Source organism: Mercenaria mercenaria, chromosome 3 (assembly GCF_021730395.1).
Source record: "Mercenaria mercenaria strain notata chromosome 3, MADL_Memer_1, whole genome shotgun sequence".
Classification (NCBI taxonomy): Eukaryota; Metazoa; Mollusca; class Bivalvia; order Venerida; family Veneridae; genus Mercenaria; species Mercenaria mercenaria.
In genome coordinates this window covers 51,370,216-51,394,370 of record NC_069363.1, presented here as the reverse complement: position 1 = coordinate 51,394,370, position 24,155 = coordinate 51,370,216, and the positions used below count along the sequence as shown (strand labels likewise).

Below are 24,155 nucleotides of genomic sequence, written 5' to 3'. Positions count from 1 at the left end.
ATATTGGGTAATAAAATGATAGTATTTAAAAAACAATATTTGTGGTTAAGGCCTATGATGGTCAGATTTCGGTATGTACAAACGAATCACTGTATATCAGATATATCGATGAATTACCCTTTTGTGACAAAACGAGCCGTCATATTGTAAATATGTTGCTCTGACATTGATTTCTGCGGTTGTCTTAATTTATCTAAGAGTGCAATGCTGCTAAGCAAGCTAGCTTTAAACTCCTATAGCATATAAGATATACTTATGTACCATACTTCGGGTAGTATCTTTGTACAATGCAATAAATCTGTTTATCTATGTAACCCCTTTGAAAATAAATGAAAGCATGCAAAATTCTCTGCAAATGCGTACCTATAAACGAGGCACGTGCTAGGAATCTATTCTCGCCGAAAACATAAACTGAGTTTGACATTAAAATGCAACGTTATCAATCTACTAATGAACTTTCTTAAGCTATCACATATGCAATGGAACTTCACATGAAATGTTTCTAAACTTTTCACCAGTATAGGCATCATTCTGTCTAAAAATAGTTTTCTTCTCGTATGCTTGAGTTCTCGTGCTTTATTGGTTATTACTAATAAATGATATCGTTTCTCAGCGGATTTTTCGTTGACCATCATATTACAGAAAGCTTAAGAAAGAATCTAAAAGGGTCATTTACTAAATTTTTATTTTGTTTATTTCTTCATTGGTCAATATTCCAACATTTTCCTAAAGATCAAAATATAATAATGTTTCTCTGCATTTGATTAAGGATTAATACAGTAGCTATAATTCTTGCTTTTATTATGTCGTAGTGGAAATAAGAATATTTTTCCTTCGCATGTTAACATGCAACCATGAAGTTTGTCTAAATAACGTTTAACAGATACAATACGAGTAACTATTGTTTTAATCCCATTTTGTAACATTTGTTTTAATGTCTTTGTGGCCACTGTTTGTTTAAAAATCTAAACTGGAGTAGATTTAGATATAAGACAACTTAACTAAACACCATGTCTTTGACTAAATTTTACATTCAAATGCTTATATCAAACAGACACTAGTAGCACAGTCAAATGATTGGCAAATTATTGGACAGAAAGCAGTTGCAATATTAAACGTGACTGTTATAAGTTTATTATCAATTACTTTCCCTTTTGTGTTGAAATGTCACTGTTATTAAAGGATTGAATTTAAAAACAGCCTTGACATTATTAAAGTAAGGACAAAGAATGTCTATTTATATACTTTCTAAATATTTCTAAAGGTGAAAGCCAACATACTGGAAGCAATAGATTCCGAGACAAGCATCAGTAAAATATCAATTCACCTTTGACTTAAATGAGGTAATTTATTTACTTAAATGACTTTCCTAGTGCTGTGTTATCTTCAATGTGCAGTTTCATTCTCGGTTTATTTTGAAACAAGCAATTTATAGATATTGATGTAAAATTGATAAAGTGTTTATTTTCAGTCTATGAAACGAGCTAGTAAAACTTGATCATTATAATCTGACGTCTTAACTCATTCTTTATCAGGGAAACTGGTGTAACTTCTTATCAACATGTTGTTTACTTTAACCAAATTTGCGCTACTGCGGCTTTGTCGTTATGTTTTGGAGTAAAGGAAGACATTGTCATAGACACCGGAATGAAATCGCGCAATTATAATCATTTTTAAAACGTTTCATGTGATAAAACGTTATCAAACTGTAAGGTCACTGCATTCCAGAACTGTGACTGGCCGTAGTTAGAAGGCATTTGCAAGGGAGACCATAGTACTAGCTTATGTAAAACAATGTTTTTATACTGTATTAAAGATACCTACGCTTGATCTTTGACCGCAGTCGCCATCTGTCGTCTCTGAAGTTATTAGAAGGATTGAAGCTTGAATGTCTTGTAATTGCTATGTAGGAATATTAAATCAGTTCGCTGAATATCATCCAAATTAAAACTATGTCAAGATATTATCAGATCTATATATTGGTAGCACATATAAAAGACAAATTTATCTAATGTATACTATTTGAGAATAATGTCAAACTAAAGTGAAAACTACTTTCATGATATCATGAATTTTCAACAGGTATCAAATCGATATCAGATTTAAATCCAGTACGACAAATATCAATATAATCCAAAGCAAATCTGAATGTATATGTGAGAATTGACACATGTAATTATAGCCAATTATCAACATGAACTTCAAATCCAACAGAGAATATCGGAATATTTAAAAACAAACGTTCCGCTGTTTCACCCGATTTCATATGAAATCGTGACATACACAGTATATCAAATAACACTGTATCAAATAATTGACTTCAGAAATATTCTTACTCAACAATATGAGTCTATGTGTCACTGTACACGATAAATATCATTATATCATAGCAAGAACACTGCGGTATAATCTCAGTAATTCTCTGTCGGTATCTTCAGATTTATTGGCTGTTCTTGACAGCTTTGGTTATGTCTAAAAGAAAAGTATAACACGCAAGCTTTTACATAATCCAATAGCTAAAAGCATCAATGTTAAAGACATTTATAGAATGAACAAGTAATTGCTTCTACTATCGGATCTACATTAAATCATGTCAAGAATAGGAAATATTGCTTTAAAGATATACTGCACGAGTTATTCCTCTCATTTATACTCACTGTTGTGTGTAACTAATATCTTTTACATATATAAAAATCTTAGTAAACTCGGAATTTTAATAATAAAAACACAAGTTGTTTGATACATGTAAAATATTTTACCAAGGCACGAATGGTAGGCCTACATATTTAATATCTTAGGTGATGAAATAGTATGCTGTATCTTATACTGCTATATTATGTATGTTGATTTAGTTCTGTATAATTCATCAGTTATTTACAAGTTTTTTATTGAAATTACATCAAAGACATATGTCCAGTCTGACTACTTGCTAGATATATTTTTCTAATTTTAAAAAAAGCATATCAAAAAGGTTTCTACTTTTTCGCTTTTACAATCTCAGCAATTTCCCTCTTAGCTCCGGTCCCCTTATGTTTTGAGAACAATACAAAATATAAATAGCTTCATGAGTAACCTCCTGCGAAAAAAAAGAAACATATGGTCTGAATACAAAAATTGGAAGCATAAAATTCGATCCTATGCGGTGTAGAAGGTAAATTCTCCATCTTCGTAATTACGTACAGCTGACTAATTACTTTGAGTCTCAAAATAATCAAAGCAATGCAATTAAAATGTCTGTAAAAATTATAGAAGTGTTTCAGAATACTATAAAACAATATCCACGCATGAATGATAAAGATATGGACCGGACACGCCAATCAATGCACTATCATAAAATATGACCTTTAACGCCTAAGTGTGACCTTGACCTTTGAGCTACGGACCTGGGTCTTGCGCGCGACATGTCGTCTTACTGTGGTACACATTCATGCCAAGTTATTTGAAAATCCATCCATGGATGACAAAGATATGGACCGGACACGAATGCACTATCATGAAATATGACCTTTAACGTCTAAATGTGACCTTGACCTTTGAGCTACGGACCTGGGTCTTGCGCGCGACACGTCGTCTTACTGTGGTACACATTCATGCCAAGTTATTTGAAAATCCATCCATGGATGACAAAGATATGGACCGGACACGAATGCACTATCATGAAAAATGACCTTTAACGTCTAAGTGTGACCTTGACCTTTGAGCTACGGACCTGGGTCTTGCGCGCGACACGTCGTCTTACTGTGGTACACATTCATGCCAAGTTATTTGAAAATCCATCCATGGATGACAAAGATATGGACCGGACACGAAAATTGCGGACAGACTGACAGACGGTTCAAAAACTATATGCCTCCCTTCGGGGGCATAAAAACAATATTTGTGGTTAAGGCCTATGATGGTCATATTTCGGTATGTACAAACGAATCACTGTATATCAGATATATCGATGAATTACCCTTTTGTGATAAAACGAGCGGTCATATTATAAATATGTTGCTTTGACATTGTTTTCTGTGGTTGTCTTAATTTATCTAAGAAGTGCAATGCTGCTAAGCAACATAGCATATAAGATATAATTATGTAACATACTTCGTACTTTGTACAATGCAATAAATCTATTTATCTACATAACCTCTTTGAAAATAAATGAAAGCATGCAAAATTCTCTGCAAATGCGTACCTATAAACGAGGCACGTGCTAGGAATCTATTCTCGCCGAAAGCGTAAACTGAGTTTGACATTAAAATGCAACGTTATCAATCTACTAATGAATTTTCTTAAGCTATCACATATGCAATGGAACTGCACATGAAATGTTTCTAAATTTTTCACCAGTATAGGCATAATTCTGTCTAAAAATAATTTTCTTCTCGTATGCTTGAGTTCTCGTGCCTTGTTGGTTAAGACTTATAAATGATATCGTTTCTCAGCGGATTATTCGTTGACCATCATATTACAGAAAGCTTAAGGAAGAATCTAAAAGGACCATTTACTAAATTTTGTTATGTTTATTTCTTCGTTGGTCAATATTCCAACATCTTCCTAAAGACCATAATATAATAATGTTTCTTTGCATTTGATTAAGGATTGATACAGTAGCTATAATTCTTGCTTTTATTATGTCGTAGTGGAAATCGGAATACTTTTCCCTTGCATGTTAGCATGCAACCATGAAGTTTGTCTAAATAACGTTTCAACAAACAGAAGTGTGATACAGATACATTACGAGTAACTATTGTTTTAATACCATTTTGTAACATTTCAAAAAGGTTTCTACTTTTTCGCTTTTACAATCTCAGCAATTTCCCTCTTAGCTCCGGTCCCCTATGTTTTGAGAACAATACAAAATATAAATAGCTTCATGAGTAACCTCCTGCGAAAAAAAAAAGAAACATATGGTCTGAATACAAAAATTGAAAGCATAAAATTCGATCCTATGCGGTGTAGAAGGTAAATTCTCCATCTTCGTAATTACGTACAGCTGACTAATTACTTTGAGTCTCAAAATAATCAAAGCAATGCGATTAAAATGTCTGTAAAAATTAAAGAAGTGTTTCAGAATACTATAAAACAATATTAAAATAAACATAGGTAATGCTTTACACTTTCATTAACTAGTAATTCGTAACTGTTCCGTAGTATGCGATATTGTATCACAGAATGTATCAATTACTTTAATTTTCAAAGTTCGAAACTGTTAGAAATACGAAACAGTTTACTGTGGCATCAATTTATCCTGTGTTAAATAACTTATTAAAGGATAGTATATCTTTAATATCAGTACATGTTCAATATGCCCCTCCCTAGTATCTCTATCACAATTGAATGTCTATAATGTTATCTCAGTTAGATATTTATGTTACCGTCCCTTACTGGTATGCAAGGTGATTAGGAGCAGCTGCTGATACAACATAGCTACAAAAACATTCGTGTTATGTGCACATCTGTATCCACCTTGCTATATTCTTTAGCAAACATACTGTAACCTTGAATTACTTATAGTCCATAACGTTTTATGTTTTCTCACAGAGCATATAAAACAACCTAAGCTTAACAGTATTTTAAATCTAAAAGTGTTCCAAATAAATAAGTATGGTCAAGGATGCATTCCATTTAGTGTTATTACGCATAGCATGGTTATTGAATTTTGAACTGCTTAAAGGTACAAATGGTTTGGCAATGTCATTAGCATATATATGTATCAGAACATACGAAATTAATTATGATTAATAATATTTCGAAATGTAGCCCCACCCATAAACTGTTACAAATAATTATTTCTGAAATGTTAACGAGGAGAACAGGTTATCATTTTATTGAAATAAGCACGTACCCACGTCTATTTAAAAGCTGCACACCAAAGAAATAAGCACGTACCCACGTCTATTTAAAAGCTGCACACCAAAGTTATCAAACTGTCTTTATATTTTGTAAATACTTAGCTTGTAAACAGTTTAGCGCTCGTTCTTTAACACATCACTAAATGTATTTCGTGAATTATGTGGACACTATTCTACACCCTTTACATTGTAGATTGTTGGTGAAGATGTTTTTCGTTTCCCAACAATTGTGATAAATTCATTTTACGATTTATATTTTCTTCTATTATGTCGACTTCATTAAACTCGTTACAGTAGTTGCCTCCCTCCCTTAGATTTAATGGCAAATCTGCCAAAATTGTATATGGTTTACACATAGAAAATAAGACTAAATCTATGAGGAACTTACTTATTTTTCAATTGAAGGACTCTGACATTGTTGCCAATTCACCAAAATAAAAATTCTAAGACTATAGTCGTATAAAAAACTTCGAACTATCCGGAAGTGTGATCTTCCTTCCAGTCTTGCTTATGTCAATTCTTTAGTAGCATAATAAACATCTTTTATTTTGCTGTTCAGTTTATTTTTATACAAAAAAAAACTCTTTTTTGTGTGTGTTTTTTTTGTGTGTAATATTCTGCTAAACCTTTTAAACTTATTACCCAAACGTTCTTTTGAACCATCGGGAATGAAAATGACTAGAGCTATACTATATAATGTATCGGAACGAACACCACATGATTCATTGTGTGCAAATTACATTACAATCATATGTCTTCTAGTGATGTCAGCACATTAAAAATAAAATTAGCGTTTCCTGTAACATTACACCCCAATTATAACATTAACTAAGCATTTTATATTTCAAATTGAAATACATTATATTATCAAATATGCATAACAAATTGTGGTGACCTTTATAAAAGTAAAAGCGCAGCTACTGAAATGCAAGTTTATGCGATGAGTTATATAATGCAAATGCACTTCTCTCGCGCAATATGACAACAAAAATAAGATAATTAGTTTGTCCAAAGGTGAAGAATTCTTGGACAACATGACTACTTTGATGATAGTTCTTTATTCATTCAATAAAGCAATCCTTTGTTGCATTTATGATATGTTTTTATTTCAATAGTACGAACCAGCAGTTAATGTAAAACAGTTGAATTGGGATATTTAGTCTCCAAAGTAATATTCAACCCTATAATCAAGCAGATCTGTGATTCTACACTTAACGCTGTCCATGTTGTCTATTGAAAAGATAAATGATCTAGTAATCTTAGAACTTGCGTTATTTAAATGAAAAGAATGAGCGGTTATACTATAAAACGTTCTTCTTTCAATCCAATGCAAAATGCATCCATAGCTAAGAATTATCTGATGCTAATGTTAATTTTTTGTCATGTTCTGTCTGTTGCATTGTAAACAGTATCAATGGAAATCGGTAGATAAACATTCGTATAATATCCATAGAGGTTTATCCCAAAATCGTCTTTCTATATCCGTAGAAAAAATCGACATAAAGAATAATCATGAAACGTTCCAAGAAAGACATTCTCGGGTAACATTCTAGGGAATATCATATACAAATAGTTAACATCCATAGAAAAATGTCATTACTCCGAAGAAAAGTTTAAGACAAATGTCCCGATTTATGTTGCTATATTCATATAGAAGTGATATTAATTGGGTTCCATAGAGAATATTCAGTATCGGGTATGCCATACCATGTCATCTAAATGTAATTCCCGTAGAGAATGATCACAATAACCTGTTTCGACACGGCAATAATCCCTGAATGAGATTATATTCTATATTGTTCTAAAAAAGCCTCATACAAGGAGAATGGAAAATAAACTGAATTAGCGGCGATAACACATATTTGGAAGAAACAAACTACGTGTAGTTTACATGCTGTTCTTATACTTATTTTTGAACGAATTGATTTAGTGTATAACATGTTGAATTTAATTTCCATATAACAAAATATTAGAAGGAAATGACTGTATTAGGTATAGCCGTTTAGTAACTTTTAAAGTATCATCGATTTGCCCAGAAACATGTTGTCAATACAATCTGATGAACAAGAATTATTATACTTGTTTTACTGAATACAGATAATGGATGCGCATTCACCTCATAAACTACTAAAGCGTTTTTCGATGAAATATTCAGGGATGTTGCACTTTCCAATTGTCTAAACCTGTCAGGTACATTTGCATATTTAACTAATGTTGTACCACTGGGAAAACGAATGGAAATCGATCATGCCGCAAAGAATGAAGTATGGTGGAAGTCTCTGACAATAAAATTTGTTTGAATATTTTAAAGACTGTTCACAGTTGATTGTCGTCGCCGATTTACATTTCAGAAGTAAAAGTAAGAACACAATTAAATGAAGTTGAACAACAACAGCTATGGAAGTGTTTCGCTACTGAAGGAGAGAGAGAGAGAGAGAGAGAGAGAGAGAGAGAGAGAGAGAGAGAGAGAGGGGGGGGGGGGGGGGGGAGAGAGAGAGGGCGGTTAACATAGCCTAGCGCCTTTGGAATTGACAGACTGGATCTGGTCTTAACTACCTGATGTAGAGCATTCTTGGTCCCAAGGGTTAAAGTCATGGACGCTTTAGGAGATACTGTGATTGATTTCTTTTCAGAAATTACAGTGCCCAGGTCAGGAATTGAACCCGGTTCTTCTGTATTGAAAATCAATTGTTTTTATCATTGAACTACAACCACAATTTGATAAGAAGATCAGCTACGAAGAAGTAAAGAAATCTTAATACGAGTAATTCCCTTTAAAGAGAATATGCCATAGAAATGTGATAGACAATAAACGTTTTTATACAATTCTTGGAATACTGCATGCCCTTGCAGACTTCCGCCAATACGCAATTAATGTCAGAATCAAAGAAAAAAAAAAGATACATATAAAAATAATCAGTGTCTTTATCTGTTTTACATTTGACGGAAACTGTATTGACGTTATCCGAAGTCATTTTAGTGCAATTAGTAATTTTCCTTTTTAGAAATACTGCTTAAGATTATGTCTTTTAAATGATTTGTTCGTTGCTTCTAAGGTATCGACAATCGTGATAAACTTTATTAGCAATTTAAAAAATGTAATAAAGAAACAAGAGGCCCAGCCGCCAAAAAAAGAAAAAAAAAGAAAAAAAAAAAAAGAGATAAATGTTTTGACACAATTATATGCTTTGCCAGTCTTTTCGTGCTTATTTAATGCATGTTTTACAAAATGGATCATACTTCTATATGTATGTATTAATTTATTTGATATTTATATAATTTCGTCACTCATTTTTAATGACCATTTCAATCGTCGTCATTTCACGAACTTACACTCAACGTTTTCATTTTAATGTCAAGAGTTTTAATGTAAATATATTTGTTGAAAGAGGATATACTTCTTAAACAGAACTACAACTATTAAAACAGATTTCTAAGTTATTATTTAAATAACTACCGACTACTTTTTTAATTGCATGTATGTTAATTCTGAAGAAAGCAAACTAAAGTGCAAATGCATGAAACAGTTATCAACAATTGAGAAACACAATTACTTCAGAAAAAAAGATGAACTTCATAGAGATTCTGGGGGTTGGATTGATGACAAAATAATAACAAACCTTGAAACAAACCAGATAAAAACTGCTCTTACGTTTCATGGGAAATAAATGGATATCTGCATCAAAACATTGGTCTCTGCCAAGAAAGAAATTACGTTATGATACAGTGTCAGCCTCATCAAAATCAGAATGAATGGATCGGAAATGAAACATCGACCGTTTGCAAACATAATATAATCCCTAGACCGTTTAAGCATCGGTCGTGACACTGACGACCTTGATCACGCTTGCATTTGTGCAACCTTTTTCATTTTTGTCGTGTTGAGCGACGCATGGGTTTCCACATTTTCTATTGTAGTAGCAGAGAAACTGTAATATAATTGCTAAATAAAAAGGATCTTCTTGTTACCACGTGTCCGGGTTAAGATGCGCATCGAAGCATTTTAATATGATAAGACGGTAAACTACATGAAAGACATTACATATTTTCAATTCATCATGCTGGTAAAAATATTATGATTTGAAACAGATTCATCATTATTTTTCGCCTGGTAATGTACATGACGTCATGTAGTTAGATATTATATTCTTAATTAACACATTCTTGCACAGAATGCTTTGTTTCCTACTATGTATACAGAGCAGCGAATCCGGACATGTTAGAATGTAAGATTAACAAATTAAATCCCAATATCTTGTTCTTCCTATACTTCTTTCAGCTATATGCATTGTAAATGGCAATATAAACAGGTCTAATTGTAAGTAGTATATTATACTCCGACTTTTTTATCTTGACGCAATGATTTTTTTCTATTAAATGAAATGTTTATGTACAAAAACATTTGTAACAAGAAGTAATAAACCTTTTCCGTACTCAGGAAATTATGACACACTAAAGCTGAATTGAAAGATATTATGCTTTATTCCGGAAATATGTCAGACTATAACTGTAAAGTGTGCCAATGCTCGTGATATTTGCATCCAGTCCATTCAATTTCTCAGCAATGATTCGTTATTTCAGTTTTGTTATCAATAAATTCTTTATGAATGAGAAAATCAACCCATAATATTACTAGATATTTTTTACCAGATTTTTTTTTGAGAAACATCTTGGACACGAGAAATTAGACAGAGTCATATGTGCGTTTACGGGTGATAAGGTAATGTACACTGTCTACCCAAATAACCCTTACTTTTTTGTTGGGTTTAACGTCGTGCCGACACAATTATAGGTCATAGGTCCAGCTTTGATGGCGGAGGAAGACCCCCGTGCATTATTTCATCACGAGCGGGCACTTGGGTATAAACACCGACTTTCCGTAAGCCAGCTGGATGACTTCCTCACATGAGATTTAATCGCCCCGAGTCAGACTCGAACACACATCGGAGATTGGCAAGTGATTTGAAGTCAACGACCTTAACCACTCGGCCAATAACCTTAGTAACTAACTAATATTTAATGATGAGTAATTCAAATTATTTACAAGAAATACATGACTTGACATCTATGCCATACTAAGATATGTTTTTGAATTTCAAAAACTATTTGTCTTTTTGGATACAGAAAGCCAGCACAGTGATATACTTCTGCATATTATTGGTAGTGTTTCCATAGAAATACGAGACATAAAGCACTTTTCAATTACAGACTGAAACTATATTTCGGATGCAATGTCTAAATGCTACAAAACCCAACCGTGTCAAGCTGTCTGTCTCATTGAAATATTAAGATGCTGTAACGAAGGACAAACGAAATGGAAATCAATAAAGCCGCAACAAAAGGAAAATAAGGCGAGAGTCTGTGGTAATCATTCCTCAAAGCATGTCAAGTCTGATGGCACGATAAACATAAACTAGTCCTGAATTTACATCTAAATTAAACATTAAACTTTCACCCTTAAAATCCTGCGTAAAATGATGTTATTTACTTATCTGGAGCCATTATTACCCTTCTCAATACTTAACTCGTTTTTATCAATTCTTCAGACGTGTTTTAAAAAAGTAAGTGAAGTAACCGCAGTATACAATGAGTAACTACATTCGTTGTTAAACTCTCATTAACTAAGTAATTAAGTAAACAAACAAAATCCACATAGTTATTCAAAAACATATATCATATAAGCTTCTTATGATGATATAATATTAACAATAATGCATTTTCCTATCTTAACCAGACATGTGCACCTCCAAGATAATGCTAATGGTATAACTGAGAAAAAGGAGTCAATAACGTTATCTTTACAAAGTTAATAAGACAACATTATACAGATTTCGGGCAATGTTGTTTACATACATGTGAAAGAATGCTGAAGTATATACTAATCACTTGCATGGAACATATTTTGTTGATATGAACCAAAATAAACCAGTGTGATTAAGATAGTAAGTGATGAAAGGAAATTATTACCAAATGTAATGTCATTTTTAATCGAAATGTCATCGAAAACGATGGGACTCTTTCTGGTATCATCTAAGTGCAAACACGCCATAGTTCGATTAACTATGTTATGCCAAAAATATATATGGCTCTTAATAAAACTAACTACACTTATTTCTGATTTTTTTTTATTATCAGAAAACAATGTAACACCAGCTTCGTAGAGTAATTGCCTCGGTGTCATTATAGTCAAAGAACTATGGTCGGCCAAAAACTGCTGTAGTAGGAAAGAAATATAAAAATTTATATTACAAAATAAATGTTAACTAAACAGAAAATGCTTACTCTTGCGTTGACTGCATGCATAATTGTATATATTAGAAACGAATGTAAATAAAGGGATCAAAAGACAACTAATTATTAGAACATAAATACTCAAGCATGTTCTTCAGAATGGACAGATGAACATCTTGAAGTGATCCAGCTAATTATGCTCTCAGGTTGCAATGATATCTGCACCAAAAGTTTGGCCTGTGCCAAGAAAGAAATAATGTTTTGTTACAATTTCAACCTTGTTTCATTGTGGAAAATAGAGTGATTGGGCCGGAAATATACACAAAAATCCCAAATTGCGTTCGGAAACAGGAATAATATAGCAACAAATGTTTTGAAGATTATTTTTTATATCTTGCAAAGAAGGCAATGAAGTACATAAATATAGCACTAAGGAGGAGAATTTAACTTTAATCACATATATTTCCCTGCAATACTTGGACACCTGCAGCCTTTCCGTCAATTATCATTTGAATCGTGTTTAATTAAACTTTGCAAACAACTAAAATAGAACAGCAACACGAAATGATAATAAATTCATTATTCAGCTTCCCAAAGTGATACAAATGCATATCAAATAGCCAAGTGTTGTTTCTAAAAGCTATTTATCTTTATTCAGTGGAAATCAATACCGTACTTAAATGTTTCCCAAACGCAATGGTTATATCAATATCCTAGTCTCGCGTGATGCAAACAAATCAGATTCTTATTGTTTTAGAAAGTGCATTGAAAATAAACTGAATTTCTGTTAATGTCCCATATATGGAGATAAACACAGACAGTATTTCTTACACATGATCAGAAATCATTCTCATAATACAAGATGGTCATTGATCCTAAAGCGCTCACCTGTGTAAAAGGATTCAAGTGTGTAATCGTACAAGTACAGAGATAGGTTCATATAAATATCAATGCTCCAGCTATTGTAAATTCAGAGAAGAAGATATTCAAAGATTCTTTTATATCAGCCTATATTAAATACATGTCAGACACATGGTCATGACCAGTTTTGAACCCAGGGCAACAATTTGAACAATTACGGTAGATCGTCAAGCCCTGAAATCACACGCCAAAATAGCCAAGAAACATTTTGTGTAAAGTGTTTTAAAATAGGGCATGCTCTTTCTGACAAGAATATTTCAAAGTTTCCAATATTTAGATACAGGAAAAAGGTGACAACTCCCCCTGGTTGCAAAGTTTTATGATCAATCAAAATAATTTGAACAATCTTGGTAGAAGGTCACACAAGGACAATTTGTGCGAAAATATTTTAAAATTGGACCAGCAGTTTCATGCAAGGAAAATTGTTAGGTCCACACTATATACATATAGGAAAAAGCGACCGCACCTAATATTTACATATAGGAAAAAAGTGACAACTGCCCCTGGTAGCCAAGTTTTGTGGAACAGAAATATGTGTTGCTTTCTACTTTTCGAAACAACTTTTGAGATAACTTATATTATGTCACTCGTTTGAAACAGCTGCACATGATCTCAACATATTATAAAACAAGATCTATATTATATCAGTTGAGTCACATCTTACATGTATACCAGTGCTTTTCAAACAGCCGATCAATAAAGATAATGGTCCTGTTTATAAAGTAATTACATTCTGTCTGTCTATTGGATTGATATATGCAATCGAAAACTTTTCAATGTACTTTAACGGCTGCGCTGAACTGTGCAAATGCTGCAAAATACAATTACCTCAAATTTCAGCTTTATTACCTTATATAGGCATTAAGAATACAGAATTGAATGCTAATCAATAAAGTTGCGACAGGCTGTGGTAATAAAATTGAACTGAACAATACTAAGCCCGTTGATACATCGTACGTCTCGGTGACATCAAAGAGTTAGAAGAATATGGGTTTGATTACATAATGATCAATGAGCTATTCGGAACATATAATTATGTATCATAACGACAACTTCTAATTATGACATGTAATTAACAACAAACCGTAATACTATTCATTGACAAAATATTCACAGTTTGCTTTTACAGCAGGCTTTCGGACGAGTTGTGGCACGCCAGTAATAATGTTGATGGGTAATATTTGAACAATGTTGTAATGATTAAGGAAAGACCAAATGATGTACTTGTGCAAGATATAATATGTTGCAAATATCACTACGGACGTTTCTATGCACTGCTTTTTGTTCAGTATTTCCCTCAAGGATATTAAACAGAAATATATACTAGATAATGTGTTGCAGTCTGGAATATATCAATATTTAACGGAGGAAATGGACTGGGCTAATGATTACTTCTTTAATAACTTTCACTCGCTTGGACGTACTTTCCTATTCTATATAGATTTATGCATTGAGAGCGTAGACACACTGGTTTCCATTGCAGACTTCTTTCCATGCTAATAGCGAAAGGAAACAGGTAAGCATTGTACAAAGTATGACTCTTTCTACATCTCTCCATTACCCGCCAATTTCCCTTCCTCCATAAAAACTGAAACTTCAACAAAATACAATGCTATTGTACTAGTTTCTTGACACTGAATGTATGTCAAGATTTCGTGAACTTTATCAAGGTCAGTGTGTAAAGATGCTTAATTACATCAGTGTTCTAAAACCAGTATGAATAAAAAAAAACATTAGTTAAACGAAGATGTGACCGGTTGGTTATACGTAATGTTTCTAGTTCAGGCGATGTGATTTAAGACATGTTTTCTTGTCTATAAACTGAAAAAAGGAACCGAAATTTAAATCATAGTCACCACAAACCAATTAGTGACCTTTGTTTTCATGTTTTCAGGATTGAAGCGGATACTACTGCCAGAATGATTTGATCAGACGAATTAGTTACAGAGAAAGTATGAATTTGTTTGAATGGACTGGCTTCTAGATGAACATCTTGACATTTCAGTTTTTAAAAGATATGAAAGGATTGCAGAACTACAAAACCCGATATTCCAATGATATGATAAAAACAACAGCTACAGTTCTGTAATATACTTCATCATATTTAAGTTCGTAGGTTTATTTTTGTCACCAAACAAATGATAAATGTGGCCATGCATCATATGAAGAGTAATCAGTCAGAAAGAGAGTTCTTTAAAAAAACGTTGTATCGCTATTTTACATGTTCTATGCAGATATTACCATACAGAGGTAAGCCGTTCTTATTTGTATTTCTGTGTGTTATCATCTATAGAACAAATGCTTTGCACATTGAGCGACGTTTTAAACATAATTAATTTATGATGAATACATTAATACATTCGCATGATGAAATGTGAAAATAATCTCACTTCAATTCGAGAGTAAAGGGCATAAAAATCTACTAATTTCTCTAAGATAGCATAAAATTCTAAATGCACTTGATTGAACGTAGGCAGTGCTACCGCTGCGCAATTTAAGATCAATTAGATAAATGATATATTGTTGCAAAATCAATTACCTTATCTGTTAATTTCTCTCAGATGCGTGTGAAAGACATTTGGTGCAGCTGATATAGCCGGGAAACAATTTTAAGATTTAAGTTGGAGCAATATTGCTTACTTTTTTATATGTTTTCAAAATGGAGGGGCACCGTGGCCGAATGACTCCTCACCGACCTCGCTTTGAGTGTGAAATTCTTCATGATTGTGCGGAAGCCATCCAGCTGGCTTACGAAAGGTCGGTGGTTCCAAAGTCACGTGACAGTATGAATAAAGGTTATCCCTACCTGTCCCTGATAACCCCTGACATATGTTATTTTGACAACTGGCATGATACTAAAATACAGACTATCTTGTTAAAAATGTAAAAAGTACAAGTTAGTAAAAGGTAATATAACGAAGGCTATTTGGAAGCACCGAATGCAGCCGAACAAAATAGGAACAGACTCGTTTTGACTGAGGCTGTACATGAAAGGCATTGACGTGAGAATTTGAATGTTCTAGAGTTAATCTGTATAATGTTTTGAGCGCAAATAACCGGTGGCGCTTTTGCCGCGGACAGTTCCAGTACGGTGTTCCTCTGAATTTTAATGAGTTATTGTTTCTGATGTTATAAAATGTGAAGCAACTTCATGTAATGAGAGGGTTTTAAGCTATGATCGCTATTACACGAAAACCCCCTACAATAAACCATTACGTTGAAACGTCGTTTGATAATAATCGTTGCTGCTTAAAATAGCTTAATTGAAACGAATATAGTTGCTGGCATTCATGCAGATGTGGAATGCATACTGGAAGCAAACTTAATGATAAGACAGTACTCAGCCATTATGTCAGTCAATAAAGTCAAATCAAAGCTGAATTTCACAGAGATCTAAGAGACTGGATTGAAGGCAAAACAATAATAAACCTAGCTCTTATGTTTCATGAGATTTTAATGAATAGATGCATTAAAACATCGACCCTGCGGCTTTATGATATAATTTCAGCCTTGTTTCTATGGGAAAACACTTTCAAAGAATGAAGTCGTCAAAAAAGACCGACAATTGAGAAAACAAGAATTATATAACGACATATACCGTATTATCCCTGGTGGAGACACTTATGCTCAGTTTTAAAGGTAAAATTTGTGTTCGAATATTTCCAGCTGATTACCAGACGTGTACAAAGTTCAACTTGAAGCCTAACTCCCAGAGCATAACAACGTATCCCTGCTGTGTTGCGAACAAAAACTCAAAACCTGACCGTTTATATTTTCCAACCAGCCAATACATAACAATGTTTAAAAATTCAACATTGTTCTTAATTAAAATGAACTGGTAAAGAAAATTATTAGTGACAACATCCTTTCTGATATGTCTTGATCATGCAAGAATAGTTAATATCCTTCAAGATTAACTAAGCAGCATTTCAGAGATATTCAGGCGGATACTTAAATGCTTTCAAAACTCATTTATTTTGGCACTACCACAATTTGCAGACATGATTACAAGACATTAACGAAACGATAATGCACCAGACTGGAACTGAAAACAGTTTGTCTTGAAAGAACTATTTCATTTTTTGAGCGACGAAAAGTGAACTGAACTTCCGTTGCGAGCAAACAAATGGAAAAAAAAAACACGTGTTATTTCCTGCATTGTGAATCTTCTGAAACGAAAGTGAAAATAATTAAAACCAATAATTTAAGTACATTAAAATTTTGTAACTGTGCGTAAAAATGTTCACATAAAATGTCAAGTAATTGTGAAGTTTTCATTCCAGCTCATTAAGGCTAGTACCCTTTAATGAAACATATTACAAAACCATGTTTATACAAATATTGTCTATGCACTGAAAAAGAAATGTTGCTTGAAACATTCCGTATGTTATCCATTTATTTTTGTTGGTTTGTTTTGGGTATAACGCCGTTTTTGAACAGTATTTGAGTAATGTACATGTAACAGCGGGCAGTTAACCTAACCGAAGTCCCTGGATTCTGTACCAGTACAAACCTGTTCTCCGCAAGTAACTGCCAACTTCCCCATATGAAGCAGAGGCGGAGGACAAATGATGTCAGACATAATGTCTTTTATCAAATCGTCATAGAGAATACAAGATCTGTGCTCTCCCTATTGAGCTTGGCGGGAGGGTTTCTTATTTTGTAGCAAGCTACTGTAAAAATGTAAATATATTAACTATAATGTTATTAATCAAGGAATTTTATATTGGCCTTGTTATTTGTTCAAGGGTTGTCGTATTGGCCCGAAGCCGTAGGCCGAGGGCCAATACGACTGCCCGAGGACAAATAACTAGGCCAATATGAAATCGCTTGATTAATGATAATATTATTATTCAACTTACAACTGTTGGCGGTAACAGTATAAGAACTCTGTGAGTTACCTTATGAGTATATGACAGCTATGCACGTTCAGGTGAAAAATCTTGACAAGTTGTTTAGACGTATTTTAGAAATTATGATCATTTTCGCCAGTAAAACAGAACGAGTTGTATGTAGGTACTTGAGAATAATTTTGAGAGATGGTTTTAATGCGACAAAATATCAAGAGTAACTAGAACTTACCTTATTTTTTTTTTAATTCCTATTTATTTTCTTTAGCGAGTATCTTATCATTTGAACTGTGATAAAAAACTATTTTAAAAGTCATTTCCTTTTAGGCTGCAAGCAACAAGACACAAAATTATACACATATGTGTTGATCAAGATAATACAATCAACCAAGCACATATTATATAGTCCCATGCCTCGTTTAATTCTTATCCGAAATTGTTTGCAGTTCACAACTGACACTCTTGTTCGCCAATTATTTATAAATCCACTTTCCAGCACTTGAATCGCTATTTATTATTGCACAAATAGTCCACACTATCAAAATGTCTGTTAAAGATAAGTCTCATCCTTTTAATTAATCTGAGTTTCCATATTTTCTTATTATTTTCCTTGACAACTGCCAGAATTTCTGACAGGAAACACTTGCATTTTACACAATACCGAATAAGCGTAGGTACCGTTGTAATCTCTGAAGACGTACATCCCGCTCAGTCATATTTGGTTTTTAAATGAACATGTTGGATGATTTTTTTTTGTCAAAATGGGAAACAAATGTAATCTATAACTCTGATGTAAAACAAAATGGCGTCATTTAAAAATCTAACGAAGTGGCTTCTCCGTATTGGCCCTCTCTTTTGAACCAATCAAAATGCTTGAATTCCGTATTGGCCCTGTTTTTCTCGTATTGGCCCAGTTTTTCTCATATTGGCTCAGTTATGTTTTGTATTAGCTCTGTCTGTTTCATATGATGTTTGCAATTGATCTAATACAGTGTGTAATATTGTAAAGTTGAATAATAATGAATGTTATTTTTGTGTATTAATACGAATATAAACCACATAGCGCGATTCATGGATTTGTAAGAAGCTCCAATATGGCTTATACCCCTGTAAACGCACACAAAATAGCAGTCAATTCTTAATTAAAATCAGGAACTCTATTTCGATCAGAAAGCAAATTTCAAGTTAACGTTGATGGGTCTGTTTGACTGACCTACCTAGTAATTGTAAAAGCAATAATCGAATATTTCTTATACGATTTTCTCTCAAGTTTTTTTAAGTATACTAACGTGAAGTTTTAAATACATGGACTGAATGCTATTTTTTTCCACAATTGATACTTATATCTTCCAGTGCGATTCATGGATTTGCCAGAAATCTCAGTTTAGTTTATACCCGAATAGATAACATTTAGTTCATAAATAAATGTTTCTTTTTGCGAATTGTGCAGATCCTGCAAAACCAACTTTCTAAAATGTCAGCGTGATTTCCCTGTTGTACTGCTACTTTAACAATGGACAAACGGATGAAAATCAATAAAGCTGCAATAAATTGTGGTACAGAGACAGTCTGAGATAATTAAATTGACTTAAGCAATACTAAACCCGATGATATTTCTCGGTAACATCAGTTTGAAGCCTTGATTACGTAATAAAAACTGAACTGAACATGTATATGAGACATACTCAAGGCTGGAAAAACTTCCAGTTTTGAATCAAACAGTACGCTTGTTGACTTGTTACTGGCCATTCATATATTCTAGGAATTCTCTAATAAAAAGGAAGTTACAACGCCACCATAAATGTTATACTATGACAGCTTGCAATCAATATTAAATAATATGTTTATATTATTGCAAACATATTCCATCTTTACACGTTTAATAGGTGCACTATACACTTATAACCCTACATTATATTATTTCTGTGTAAGATTTAAAATGTTTGTTGAAATTGTTGTAAACCACAACGAAGAAAATCAAATCGTCAAATACCGAAACACTAAGAAGCCAGTCAGTGGAATGACAAAACCTGGCTGACTAAGGTAGATGGCAGCTACTGGCAAGTTGAAATTGTAAAAAGGTCAAGTTGGAAGTTTGCTCTCCCATGCATCAGGCAAACGACTGCTGTATATAATTGGCCGCTAAGGCAAGGGAAATGCATTTTACTATTTCTATGTTTTGAGATCTAGAATATTTCCAAACATCATTGCTAGTTCTGAAATCTCATTTAGAATTCCTTCCGGGGATATTAATCAGGAATTGATACTAGAGAAATCATTGCAGTGTCTGGACTGTATCATTCTTCACTGAGGGAATAGATATACTGAATAATAATAGTACTACAATTTTATATACTTTCTACATTACTTTGTCTCCCTGTCTTCCATCAAATAAAATATTATACACTGGTCAGAAAACAAAATGAGAGTTTATCAGCGGGTAAATGAAAAAGGTCAGCTTCCTCCAAAGCTTGACAGAGGCCCGCTAATCATTCCTTTGTTCAACATAACAGAGACCGAAATGAGCCACGTTATGGGAAAACCAACATAGTGGTTTTGCGACCAGCATGGATCCAGACCAGCCTGCGTATCCGCACAGTCTGGTCAGGATCCATGTTGTTCGCTTTCAAAGCCTATTGCAATTAGAGAAACCGTTAGCGAACAGCATGGATCCTGACCAGACTGCGCGGATGCACAGGCTGGTCTTGATCCATGCTGGTCGAAAACCCACTATAATGGTTTTCTCATGACACGGCTCAAATATATGTGATTGTAACCCCTTATTTTAACCAGTACTAAGTCTAAGTTCAAAACATGAAAAATGAAAAATCCCGATGGAAGAATTAAAATGGCTTTTTTGTTCAACTTTGGGTGTTGTTACTAAAGACCTAACGTGATTTGTTTAACCGTATTTGGTAAAACTGGCCTTTCATAAGATGACATTTTGGCACATGGTTTCTGCAAAAGACAAAAGTCCAATATTCATTTCATTTGTTACTCTAAGGATATACATGCATGTAACAAGGTTAGCAAACAGATAACAACTTTCAATTACAAAGAGTCTCTTTGGGTTTGTATATATCGCAAAAGCTGGCTCTCAGCTTGCCCATGCATTTGAAAACGCCTGCCCAGAAAGCAGGGTAAAAATGTCTCTTTGGAGTTCGAAAGCTTCGGACATTTTCGATGTTTTTAAACAAACATCCTGTCGTAATACCGACCCGTCTAGACGGACCGGAATTAGGTAACTCGGAACGAAAATATTCAACTTTTCATCATGACTATGAACGAAAAAGTCCTTGGAAGATAATATTAATAAAACATCAACAATTTTCATTTTAAATTTGTAAAAGTATGTTCTGACAGCCGTGACACTTTCAATGCACTTGAATGAACGTCTGTAATTTGCTGCCACTGTGCCATTACTGTAGGATGTATTAGAGAAATTGTATACTGATGTAACAATAAATTCTCTTATCTGTCCTGCACTTTCTGCAATGTTCCGTTCCTGGACGACCAGACGCCATTGAAAGGCATATGGTGCAGCTGATATGCCTTAGAAATAATGATATTAGATTTCAGCAAAAGCAATACTGTTTATTTCACTGATATTTTATCAAAGTCGGCGGAAAGAGGCTAACTTCAATTTATTCTTTAATCATTCATGATACGTATTTTTGACAATGATGTATGTATCTAAAAACAAAACCCGGTATTATTACATATGCTCTCTGATTTCGGCTGAGATGAAACCCCAATATATTTGTGGTTAAGTAAGTACACCCGATATTAAAAGCCTGAACAGAATGAAGATGCATAATTTTTATGAGTGTTTTGTTTCATTTCAGAGGAATGCAGTTATTTATTCATGAACAATGATGGCTTTTTGAAAGGAATAACAGCAGACTAATTCATTAATGTAACCAACCAATATCAAAATAGAGAGATTCGAAACCAGCCATCATCTTGCCGGGGATCTTTTGGGATTGCAATATGTGACTGACTGATAATGAAACTGTTAAATATTACTTGATGTAAAAATACAGAGTCATAAAATTAGCTATTGATATTGTGTTGATATGGAAATAAATACTACAGTTTTAGCGCAGTCACTCATATGTTAAGACGGTGAAGAATATTTAGACTACAAATGGAAAGTCGTTGACACATGAAGCGTTCAAACTAAGTTCAGTAAGTATTAATGTTAATTAAATAACCTTAAATGAACTGAATATATATGAGCTACGCCATGGGAAAACCAACATAGTGGGTTTGCGACCAGCATGGATCCAGACCAGCCTGCGCATCCGCGCAGTCTGGTCAGGATCTATGATGTTCGCTTTCAAAGCCTATTTCAGTTAGAGAAACTGTTAGCGAACAGCAAGGATCCTGACCAGACTGCGCGGATGCGCAGGCTGGTCTGGATCCATGCTGGTGGGTTTTGTTAGCGAACAGCAAGGATCCTGACCAGACTGCGCGGATGCGAAGGCTGGTCTGGATCCATGCTGGTCGCAAACCCACTATGTTGGTTTTCCCATGGCACGGCTCATATGTTAGCTTTCATTGCTTTCAATTTGGTGATTAAACTGAGAAATGCACACAGGAAACGATCTAAATGGTAAGACATCAGTCAGTCATGAAATTCAGAATAAAGACGAACTTCTCAAATGATCTAAGATGTTGGATTGATGACAAAATAATAACAAATCTTGAAACAAACCAGACAGAATTGCTCGTGCCTTTCATTGGATATTAATGAATATTTGCACCAAAATAAAAGTGTTTGTCAGGGACGAAATTACGTTACGATACAATTTCAGTCTTGTTTCCTTGCGATAAAAACAAGAAAGACTGGGCCGGAAATGAAAAACTAATAAATGAAAATAACATTTGGAATCAAGACTAATATAAACACTGAACATGTTTTATAACTGGAGAAAAAGGCAACGAAACATTTGGTTTTCGGTTGATAATATGGATATTTTTGTTTCGTTGCGGAAAAGTATGTACTGTTGACCGTAAATGAAAATATGATGACCGTAAGCAAAGACAAACTGAACAATTTTTGTTTCCTGATACAACTTTGTAATTGTTCTATTATAAATGTTATATATATTTTTTGTTTTCTGTAGCACTGTTTTCATCATGCAACCACCTCTCTTGATGACCCAGTATAGGTAATAAATGTGAAAGCTTCGATTTTTGTCATTCTCGTCAACAAATTACTCTCAGACACTTGTTTAAATCGTTTTGGTAAGTTGTAAATTACGTCGTTCTTTTCCTATGCTAAAATTCACCAAACACCAGTTTTTTACTAGACTGAAAATAATTCCTTTTGATTTGTAGTAAAATTCCCGTATCTCTTCCAGTCCGAATAAAATGCTTCTAAAACATTTCCGCTTAGCTCAGTAGGGAGAGCGTTGGTCTACGGATCACGGGGACGCGAGTTCGATCCCTGGGCGGGGCGTATGTTCTCCGTGACGATTTGATAAAAGACATTGTGTCTGAAATCATTCGTCCTTCACCTCTGATAATTCATGTGGGGAAGTTGGCAGTTACTTGCGGAGAACAGGTTTGTACTGGTACAGAATCCAGGAACACTGGTTAGGTTAACTGCCCGCCGTAACATGACTGAAATACTGTTGAAAAACGGCGTTATACCCAAAACAAAAAAAAACAAATCTAAAACATGACGCTCAACTTGATAAAAAAAAGTTCTGAATACAGGAAGAATTGGATAGAGAAAATTACTTGTTGAAAGTAGTGCATATAATCAGATATGTGAAGTCAAAATTACAATCATGTCTGAAAGTAAACAATGTTCTTATGCTTATTTTTTCTTGGCAAAAGGGTTGCTATGTTTACTAATAACATAGTTCAAATTCGAAGTCCTTGACGATTTCCCTAAGCATTTTCTAACTGCTATTAATTACGAATACAGTGAAATACTTGAACGTCTTCCAAACTCATTTATCCACAGGAAATTATCGCTACTATGTTAAGCAGCAAAACATCAGATAAACCCATGAATTATATCTACGGAATTTCTATGAGCCCAAGTGGTTACATTAACCGACAACTGTTTCCACTTTGCGATGAGAAAATAACCCAAATGATTTCTTTGCAACAATGTTTCTTGTCATTCATAAAAACCATTTCAAAACCATTACTGAATTAAAATGGATGAGATACCAGTTTTGCCTTTATATTTTATGTTCCGCTAAATAGGTTTTGTGCAGTTATGATGTGTAAACAATGATGTTTTAGAACATTCTTTGCCATATATCATAGACTCTATGCAGAAACATCAAGGACA

At 33.7% G+C, this 24,155-nt stretch overlaps 1 protein-coding gene across 9 annotated transcripts in view; it reads right to left on the bottom strand.

Moving 5' to 3' along the window:
• LOC123525765 (uncharacterized) overlaps window positions 1–24,155 on the bottom strand; it is a 238,853-nt gene that overhangs the window by 55,555 nt on the left and 159,143 nt on the right. The window lies entirely within an intron of this gene.